This window comes from Amphibalanus amphitrite, unplaced genomic scaffold (genome assembly GCF_019059575.1).
Source record: "Amphibalanus amphitrite isolate SeventyFive unplaced genomic scaffold, NRLGWU_Aamphi_draft 000001F_arrow, whole genome shotgun sequence".
Taxonomy (NCBI): Eukaryota; Metazoa; Arthropoda; class Thecostraca; order Balanomorpha; family Balanidae; genus Amphibalanus; species Amphibalanus amphitrite.
This window is the reverse complement of record NW_024881499.1, coordinates 389875-400449: the sequence shown is the minus strand read 5'-3', so window position 1 is coordinate 400449 and position 10575 is coordinate 389875. Positions and strand designations below refer to the sequence as shown.

General features: G+C 42.1%; 1 protein-coding gene across 1 annotated transcript in view; it reads left to right on the top strand.

Moving 5' to 3' along the window:
* The first annotated feature begins 1503 nt into the window (after positions 1 to 1503).
* LOC122381087 overlaps positions 1504 to 10575 on the top strand; it is a 43369-nt gene continuing 34297 nt past the window's right edge. Inside the window, exon 1 of the mRNA XM_043364900.1 lies at positions 1504 to 1645. The gene's annotated coding sequence lies outside the window, so the exon portion shown is untranslated. The remainder of the gene's footprint in view (positions 1646 to 10575) is intronic.

Genomic DNA, 10575 nt, shown 5'->3' with positions numbered 1-10575 from the left:
GGTGTGATACGAAAAACAAATAAAAATGAACCATTTTCCCATAGACTTTGCATTGGCTCCAAAATCGGATGGATCCAGAATTTTTGGAAGTGCCCTCGCCACAACTGCACGTGCGCTGCGCTCGAAAATGATCACGTGACCAAATCCAGATGAGCTCACCGTATTTACAGTCACCGTGTCAAAAATAGCCGTTCTGCCGTATCTTTCAGTGCAAGGCGCCATCGGTCATCCCCGACGTTACGTCACGCCGGGGATTGCCAGATTTTCCCGGCCCCCGGTCAACAGACATGGTAGCCCAAATCTAGTCGGATATGAAAATTCTTCTAAATCCGTAGACTTTAATGCTAAATTGACTATATTTGAGAGGGTTTTATGAAGATACATGACCAGATACAGAAAAAAGCGAGATGCTATCTTGTAGATTAAATCGTCTACTATCTGCGACTTTTGAAGTGTTTTTCAATCTGAAGTACAGAAATCGTGTTCCCAAGAGACTGAAAGTAGCCATGCTTTACATTAGACCCAATGGCAAAAATTCGGAATCTGACGAAATTGGCCATTTTTACGTCTGATTTATGAAAATTCTAGACAGGATATATAAAAACCCGAGATGCTATCAGGTGGGAAATTTCATTGTCTATTACCGCTTTTTGAAGTGTTTTTCGATCTGAGACCGGCAAATCGTGTTCCCAAGAGACTGAAAGTAACCCTGTTCTACAGCAAGAGAATGGCAGAATTCTAATATTTGATGGAAGATATCTAAGATGATAATAACCTTACTACTAATTGCAATGCTTCATTGGAAAGCTCAACACTGGCACTATCATCGGTCTTTGCATTACTATTTCACAGAACAACAAGAAATATAACGTTTTGAAGCCTTTGAATATTGACTTACTTTTCATCGACGGGCTCGATCCCCATCACCACCAACAATTTTCCGGGAAGTCAGGATTTTGCAGATATTTAAGCAGAATTGCGGTGCTGTATTAATACTACGGCACTTAAATACACATTTTAAGAAAACTGCTTTTTTTTCTTAGCATGAGTTAGGTCTCGGAAACAGCAACATGTCGATAAAATGAGGAAAAATAAGTGCGAATGATCACGCAAGAGAGTATCCTTAGCTCCCTAGCAACCACCTAGCAACGTAAGGCAAAATAGTAAACAACTCCTGTTGATATCAGGTACTCAGCCTTGGAAGCACACTAGACAGTCACCATACTGGGCTTCATACTGAATTTTGCATACCAGAATGGGTGTTTCCAACTAAAATTATTTTTTTCGCGAAATTTATCTTTGTTGCTCTAATATTTTTCGTAAAACCGAGATATACAAACTTCATGATATCAAAAATAATATTGTGATAATGAAAACCGCCATATAAAACAAGATAATTGCTGAGATCATGCCTACTAAACTTGGTCCTACCCCCTAATTCAATATACCCTGAGATTTTCCTACTAGACTTCACCGCCCCCTGGCGGGGGACACGCTACTGTAACTGTGCGTTTCCGGTCGCTTCGCGACATATATCGTTGTTCGTTGACATTTCTGTTGGGGTCGTCTTCAAGGCTATAAAGCTCCTGTCCTGTCTTGGTAATTTCCGGCGTGCTGGTTATCACAGTGTATATCTGGTTATCAGGTAGGTACACAACTGTCTATTTATAGGATGTTTGGCTCGCATTAGTGGTGTCAGTACTCAGTTTCAGAAAATGTCGGTATTAGTATATATAAGGTCCGAGTGGCGAACCGATTATGAAAAGCATACTATACGATGTATTTTGACCTCCTCATTTCATATCTGATAGTTATTCCTTCTGGAACCAAGCATCAAAGCACCTATGAAATACTTACAGTTACCGCAAATCGCTACCGCACTCCACACACCAACTCCACACTAGCGCAATCAAGGTATATAAAAACACTAGCGCAATGTGCCGGGCGGCAATTACTTGCGCAAAGCTGGCCAAGGTCAAGTAAATCAAGGATGATATCTAACAGTTGCTATTCAACTGTGAATAATGACGTCATAATACTTCTCGCGGCGAAGCAGCGCAGTGCCGAAGGCAATGCCTTAGGAGAGATTACAGGCAAGAGTAAATCAAATATTTTTAGGTTAAGTGGTTATGTATCTGGCTTCAGGCCGAAGGCCTGAAGCCTGATGCATGACCACTTAACCTAAAAATATTTGATTTACTCTTGCCTGCAATCTATTCCTGCAAGTAACTTTTTCCTTATCCCCGGTAGGCAAACATCAGTAGGTTAGGTTAGGTTAGGTTAGGTTAGGTTAGGTTAGGTTAGGTTAGGTTCCTTTTTTTGTAATTATGACGTCACTTTCATCACACCATTCGTATCGTTTTCTTTTTCCCCACCCAAAACCCCTGTTCCTAAAATTTCCCCTGAAATGGCAGCAATCCATATATGGCAGCGCTACAACGCCCACGTTTTTCATTCGTCGCGTGTTAATGCCGGCGGGTGGTATTGTAGTGACATGGGTTGGTGATTTGGTGTTTTTTCCACGTTTCCAGTACATGTAAGTATCATTTTTGGATTCAGGATGTCAAATAATGTAAGAATGTGAAAACTTTATCTTTTAACAGGCACTCGGACCTAATGTATACTTTTACCAAAATGTCTAAGGTTCGTCCAATTCAATTGAATTCATACTTACGTTGACTGTCCGTCCAAAAATGTCCAAGCCAGTCATTTGTCCAAATATGTCTGAAACCTATGCAATAATCTACTCTCAACACTTGTTTGATTTGCTGGTGTTTATATACAAAAGGTCCGATCGCCAAAGTGATTATAACAAACATACCACACGATGTATTTTGACCTGATTTCATATCTGATAGTTATTCATGGTGCAACCAATTTTTTGTTGACTACACTCTGTTCCGTTCCAAGCTTGCGGCCAAAGTGCCCTGCTGAAAGCAGTGCGTGATTTTTGTATATACAGCTCTTACATTTAAAGACGCAAATTCTTGAGCAGAGGAGCGATCTGCCGAAGAAATTCTGACCGCAAGCTTGAAATGGAACAGAGTATAGTGGTCAAGGCAGGCAAATGAGAGTTGCAGATTTTTGCATGGTTATAGGTAGCAAGATGTATGTGTCTCTAACTCCCACTGTGTACAGTAGTGCTTGTTTTGTGTTGCAAATATCAATTGTGTAAACTACAGTTAGACTTTTAAAGCCTGTAAATGCCCTAAAAGCTTTTAAGAAAAGTGCATGTGAAGTTTCAATAGGTAGGTACCATTGATGCTGGCCAGCTAAAAATATCAACTTACTCCTCTTGATTTCACTTTTTGATTTTCTATTCAACCATACCACTTGTGGTGTACCTACTTAGGTATTTGTGCAATTTCAGTGATGAGACAGGCTAAGAAAATCTGACAAGGCTTCTGAAATAATAAAATGAAGACATCAAATATTTGATTCTGGTAGGTGGTGTCATGACCATGTAGGTACCTAATGGCATGGGATCTTTTTCTATTCATTTTGGTACAATCTTACCTTCAAATAACTGGTATAGGTTGAAAAATGCACATACTTGATATTTTTTAAAATAAAATTGTGGTTAGATAGTAAGTTGCTTTATGGAAGTTTCCGTCTCAAATCTCAGATAGCCAAATAGGTACATTTGTCTTAGCCTTGATTTGCAGTGTTACAATGTGCCATCATTTTTTCAAAGGCTTCTTTCCCATGCATCTTGATCTGTTTTTGTGATCATGACATTTTCAAGTTGTGGGATTGTGATCAAATGTAAGCAGGACAAGGCACGGCAAGGCTGTCGCCTGTCTGTTGTGCTGAGGTTGCCACTAAATGGGAATGATACATATGGGTAATGCTTTTTTTGCAAGCCGTGATTGCACCCATAGCTATTAATTATATTTCTGAATTGAAGAAAAAAAGATAAGCCAACTGCATGTGGAATCACTGTTTCGATCCTCTGTTCCCACTTCCCAGTGAATCATTTATTTTTTTCTGGTCTTGTAGGTAGGGGAGGTGAGAGTGGGGAAAGATGCCCAGGGTTTTGAAAAGTATATTATTATTCGTAATGACGTATATTATTCAAAAATGACGAATGGAAAGAAAAAACATGGAGTTTCAACGGAAGCCGACATTTTTCTAAAAATATCACACTTTCGTGCTTGAAATGTGATAGGTAGCCTTTTTGTTATTAAGCATTTTCCTGAAGAAGTGAAAGGAGCATATTACCCTGGAGGGTGGGAAAGCCGCCCCCTGGCGTTGGGAAAGGTGCCTCCTGCACTATAAGTGACATAAATGGTCACGTGAATTCGCAAAAATGCTCAGAGGTAAAAAGAAACGAGACAAAAAAACATTTGGTTAAAATTTCAGGGAGACCCCCGTCCATAAACTCAAACTGATGGACGCGTTCCCCCGTCCTCCGCAGCCGTCGGCACCCATGCGAATTCCAGAGGCATCCAGAAACTTTGTTACGAGCGAGCGTGAAACGTCCACTGCAAAGCGATTCTTTTCAATGTATAAAAATCAACATGAACGGCCCAGCTAGGCTCAGCCAGGCCTGTACGTTTTTAAGAGGTTTATCAGCTACCACCATGGGTGGAGCTTTTCCAGGGAAGTTGGTGGGGCAAAAAGTCTCAAACCCACAATGTCCGATTGTGAAGTTGAATAAAATACCGCACTGAATCAATTCCTATCATTACATATATAATATTTTGCATCAAATAGACATTCCAAAGCCCTTCAACGCGAAAAAGATTCATATGCATAGGGTAGACCGGGGCAAGTCGCCCCGCCGAGGTAAAACGCCTCACCGGTGTTACTCGGAACTGGCAGAGTTCTGGAGAAACATCCTCTCTTCTATAAAACGTGCACTATATGAACATTATATGAGCAGACTGGAAAGAAATTATGATGACTCTTTCGGGAGATATAGCCAAAAATGTGTTTTTTGAGTGATTTTTATGTTTTGTTGTCAGTTTATGCATCATGGCGTTCTTTTATGGTCCACATCAGGTTAACGACTTGTATTTTGAACAACTATTGTCTAACGCTTATCATGCCGGGTTGGTTCCTGTTAAATTATGTCTTGCTGGAGTGCAAGGCGTTGTTCTCTGACCGAACTACGTGATGGGGTAAAACGCCCCAGTAGGTCGCGGGGCAAAAAGCCCCATGGGGCGTTTTACCTCATGTGTTGTTCGGGCTACCCACTTTCTAATGTTCGGTAGCTGGCGAACAGTAAGTTTCTATGCCTTTATGTATATTTTTCTCACCAACTGGATGGCAATGGAAGTATTTTGTAAACATTTGCATTGCAATAATTTATTATTTAGTCTTATGAGGCAGGTGAAAAACCTGTTCATACAATAGTGTCATAGCTGAACACCTGACAGGATGGAATGTGCTAACTTCAGTGCCGTGCCTCCAGAGGTCTAACGGACCTCTCACATAAGATTTAGCCAACTATCCATGTTAAATCTTTAATCTAAAGTATGGGGCTACTTGCCCCAGGCCGTGGGGCGTTTTGCCCTGGGGTTGGGGCAAAATGCCCCATTTGCAGTTGCTTCACAAATCACTTCCTAGCTTGGAGTCCGATCATAAGTGAATGAATTTGAGGGGTGCAATTTAAAGTAAAATGTCCAAAGAACGCATTGAGCACAAATTTGGCCTTCTAGGTGATGTGGGACAAAATTTATGTAGCAAAATAAATTATCTGGGGCGTCTTGCCCCAGGCTACCCTATCAACAAAGTCTTAGAGATCAGCTTAAGTTGGTGGGGCAAAACGCTTAGGTATTGGTGGGGCAAAATACCAAGTTGGTGGGACCGTGGGACAGCCGCCCCACCAACTGTATGGGAAGCTCCGCCCCTGGCTACCACCGCAACTGCCAACTGGGCTGATTGACATATTAAAGGCCAGTGTCAAGTGTGGGACCTTTAGAGGCCGGTTTGGGCCCGAGGCCCGTTTAGGCCATCAGAGACCAATACAGGGTGTGCAAAGGGCAGTTTGAGACCTTAACCTTCCAGGCGGTGGGGGGGGGGGGCATTTTTTGCCCAGCCCCCTTTAGTTTTTTTTTTTTTTTGATACTTCTCCAGAACCGCTACGCCGACCGTCACCAAACTTTCAGTACCCTCCCGTGAATAGCTTTTGCACATTGTTACCAAAAATTTTCCAAAGGCTATGATAGGTTGGCCTCTAATGACGTCAGAGTGACGTCATTTCTGCCATTTTCGACCCCCAAAAGAAGGTTTCACGGGAAGAGCTGTCAGGCCTACAGCTTAAGAGATACAGAAAATTGAAAAAAAAATGTTTCGGACACAAAAGGTGTAGAATCAACAGGGCTACAAAACTGCTATCTCGGATTTTTGAAATTTTTGGACTTTGACCCCCAAACATAAAAAAGATTTTTTTTAATATAGGTAGGGGAAGGTGGGATAAGACGGACCAGCTAAGGTTTGAGGCCGCATATCTTGCTACACTGCTCTCGTAAATTCATATTATTTATAGTCTTCAGAATGCTCAATCCTTCCTCTGTTGATATGTGTAAAGACTAAATTTCAAATTAAAGACATCTAGGTGGTGGATGCTCTTAAAGAAGGACATGTCAAAAACTCAGACAAGAAAAAACGTGGGGTAAGACGGACCACCCAGCAGTGCCTGCTATCCGTTCATGTGTGTTACACTTCTGCTCTGTACTCTTGTAAGAAAAAGTAACCAGAATGGTAAAATAACAAAATGAGCCTTTATTCTTTACTCATGGGGCGTTCCACGACAAATCGACAAATAAAAAATTAAATTTGCACCCTCATATTTTATTCTTCGTTGAAAACTGGTGTAAGGGGTTGTGATGGGCGGGGAAGCCAGCTGTGGCAAGGATTTTTTTCTTCGAACAACTGTTTCCGAGATATAGCCTCGGGCAATTTCTGGATTTCGCGCTGCAGCCCTATGTTTGGCGGCCTATAACTCAGAAACTATTGGTTTCTTACGATAAAAACTTTATATGGTTCAACTCACAATTAACCAACAAACATTTTGGCTATCTCGGATTTTCAATTTTTGAAAATTTTGATCACGTGACCTTTTGTCCTATTTTTCGAAGAGTGACCTTGATATTTTCCCCACTGAAAGTTGCAATTTTGTCTGATGACGATTAAAGCCTTATCGATTGTCATTCATATGCGATAATAAAAAAAGTGGTTATCGCCCTGCGTTGACCTCAGGTCAGGTCATTTTTATGACCTGTCCATTATTACGAGCGGGAGCGACAGCGAGATCTCGAGAATTAAGCAAGATAGCGACAAGCGGTAAACGGTAAAGGGTACACACGGATAAGGTCTATAATTTTTACTGAGGTCATTTTCAGGTCAGGTCAAAGATGACGTCACAGGAGCTAAAAGGAAGTCAAAATAGCGGCACTATACATATATATGAAGTTTTTCTCAAATAACTTTCAAGGTATCCCAGCTAGGAACAAACTAATGGCACCATCGTGATCCTCTCGTCGATCCGCATCGAAACATATGTATGTTGACCTCGAAAGGTCGAAAGGTCAAAAGTTGACCTCAGATCACGTGACCTAATGTCAACTTTTGACCTTTCGACCTTTCGAGGTCAACAAAGATATGTTTCGATGCGGATCGACGAGAGGATCACGATGGTGCTATTAGTTTGTTCCTAGCTGGGATACCTTGAAAGTTATTCGAGAAAAACTTCATATATATGTATAGTGCCGCTATTTTGACTTCCTTTTAGCTCCTGTGACGTCATCTTTGACCTGACCTGAAAATGACTTCAGTAAAAATTATAGACCTTATCCGTGTGTACCCTTTACCGTTTACCGCTTGTCGCTATCTTGCTTTATTCTCGAGATCTCGCTGTCGCTCCCGCTCGTAATAATGGACAGGTCATAAAAATGACCTGACCTGAGGTCAACGCAGGGCGATAACCACTTTTTTATCATCGCATATGAATGACAATCGATAAGGCTTTAATCGTCATCAGACAAAATTGCAACTTTCAGTGGGGAAAATATCAAGGTCACTCTTCGAAAAATAGGACAAAAGGTCACGTGATCAAAATTTTCAAAAATTGAAAATCCGAGATAGCCAAAATGTTTGTTGGTTGATTGTGAGTTGAACCATATAAAGTTTTTATCGTAAGAAACCAATAGTTTCTGAGTTATAGGCCGCCAAACATAGGGCTGCAGCGCGAAATCCAGAAATTGCCCGAGGCTATATCTCGGAAACAGTTGTTCGAAGAAAAAAATCCTTGCCACAGCTGGCTTCCCCGCCTATCACAACCCATTAGACCAATTCTAAGCAAAAAATAAAATATGAGAGTGCAGGGCACTTGTCGATTTGTCGTGGAACGCCCCTCATGTGTGATGGAAGTGCAGCTAAAAGCTGGGAACATGTGTGTTGATTGTCGTTTGGCATGAATGCATGCTAACTGAGCACTTGCATGCATGGCTCACATGCCACAAAGACTCCTTCCTGAAAAATTAGCTTACTTAAACTTGAGTCAATGTTTTGGAAAGAACTTTTCATATGCAGGGTACAATGGACCACCACAGGGTAAGATGGACCACAGTGGTCCGTCTTACCCCAAATCTAAATTCTGTCATTATCATGACGTATGTGTCAAATAGCCCAACATTGCAAAACCTTTCCTTTCCTAAAGTGTGACTATAATTAAGTTTATAACTTCATTTTTCACAGTTAAGTGCAAAATAGAAACTAATCATGCAAGAAAGGCGCCGTAATTAAATCACCCGTAGACCTCTTATATTAGATCGGTTTGACGAAAAACAACATTTTTCTCAATAACTCAAAAGCTATGCATCCTAGCAGCATGAGCTCAAGGTGGCCATTGTTACGAAGAAAAACAAACATAGTGAGTGCATAAAGCAGTAGATACCAGCAGCGGTTCAGCCGGGAGGGCTGGTGGTCCGTCTTGCCCCGCTGGGCCGTCTTACCCCACCTTCCCCTAATAGCCGAAAAATAAAAAAATAGGAATTTCGAAAAACGGAATATATGTGATAGTCCCTACCACTTTCTATCCACATAGGTATCTGATTTGAGATCGATACCTCTTTTTTGGCCAAGTTATAGCGAAAAAGCTTCAAAATTCTTCAAAAGCGGCCCTGGTGGCGCAGTCGGTTAAGGCGTCGACCCGCGGTGCGGGCGGTGCCGGATTCGGGTTCGATTCCCGGTTCTGTCCGTTCCGCGGGCGTCGTCCCCGGCTGTGTCACCAGGTGTGGGGTAGGCTCCCACTTCAGCCGTAGCCTGGGGGGTGGGTAATGAGGGCCGGGAGGAGGAGGAGGAGCTCTCCTTGTAATCGGGACGATACGAGCCCGTTAGAGGAAGGCCTGAATAAAAAAAAATTGATGACGTCAAATTTTCAAACTCAATTTTTAGCAATTCTAGACCTCGTAGCGCAAAAAAAGGACCACCATTAGACTCCCCGTGACGAGCTGCATCGAATCAATACCCATTTTATGCAAAACTATCAATTTTGAAATTTGACCTTTTTTGGCCTGACCTCCACCAGAAAGTGGCCTAAACCGTACCTGATGGTCTTATTACCAACACCATTGAGTTGGAAATGAAAAATTGGTCATAAAACATGCATCGCACAACCTTAGTAAAGTTGGATTAATGTCCTGACCCTTGGTGACCTGACCTGTGATCTGACCTGGTATTATCAGTGACCTCTAACAGCAACATTTGTACTAGGCAGCTGACGCCCTTTCGCTGCTTTTCGACAACGCGCCCCGCTGGGGGTCCTGGATTTCCACGCCCTGCTGGGGGGGGGGGGGTGAACACACCCCTTCTAACTCGGCTCCTGGGTCACGTAGTGATACGGGAAAGGCGGCGTTCGAAAGAGTGTCAAAAATAAGGAAGAAATCACTTCGGTCACTTTTTTGGTCATGTCAAAGGTCAGGCCACCAGAGGTCATTGAAAGCCAAAATTCACCGATTTGTAAGTCAGATGTCGACAATTTTCAACAAATCGACGCACAGCTCGGAAACTAATAAAGCTACAGTGCCTCAGAAAAGCGCATTTGATAGCCCTATTAACGCTCTTTCTTAGTAATTCTCTCAGATTTGACCTACCGTCAACGGTTTTGCCTGCAGGGGGAAGAAACTGCCAAAATAGCCGATTTTTTTTTCAGAAACCGTTTTTCTACAATAACTTATGACTCAAATCATCCACGACCTTTCTTTTACCAGCGTCGTGTTCCTGTCGTCAAGACGCGTCGAATGAACTATCTCTTGACCTTGAAAGGTCAATTTGAAAATTTTACCTCAGGTCAAGGTCATGACCTTCCCGTTAAAGGGACCCTCCCACCTTCAAAAAAGTTTATGAATTGGCATGAAAGTGATGTCGCTCGGTTCAGAAAGAGCGAAAACGAATATCTACCAAATTTCACCGGAAAATATTCACCGATTTTCAAGATATTAGACTTTTACTTTTGTTTACTTTTTGGGATCTCCGCTGTTCCTAGCGACTTTATTTGGAAGCAATAGTTTGGCAGCTAAAATTGCGGCACTTGTTGCGCGCAAAGCAGCATATACCACCGCGTGCTAC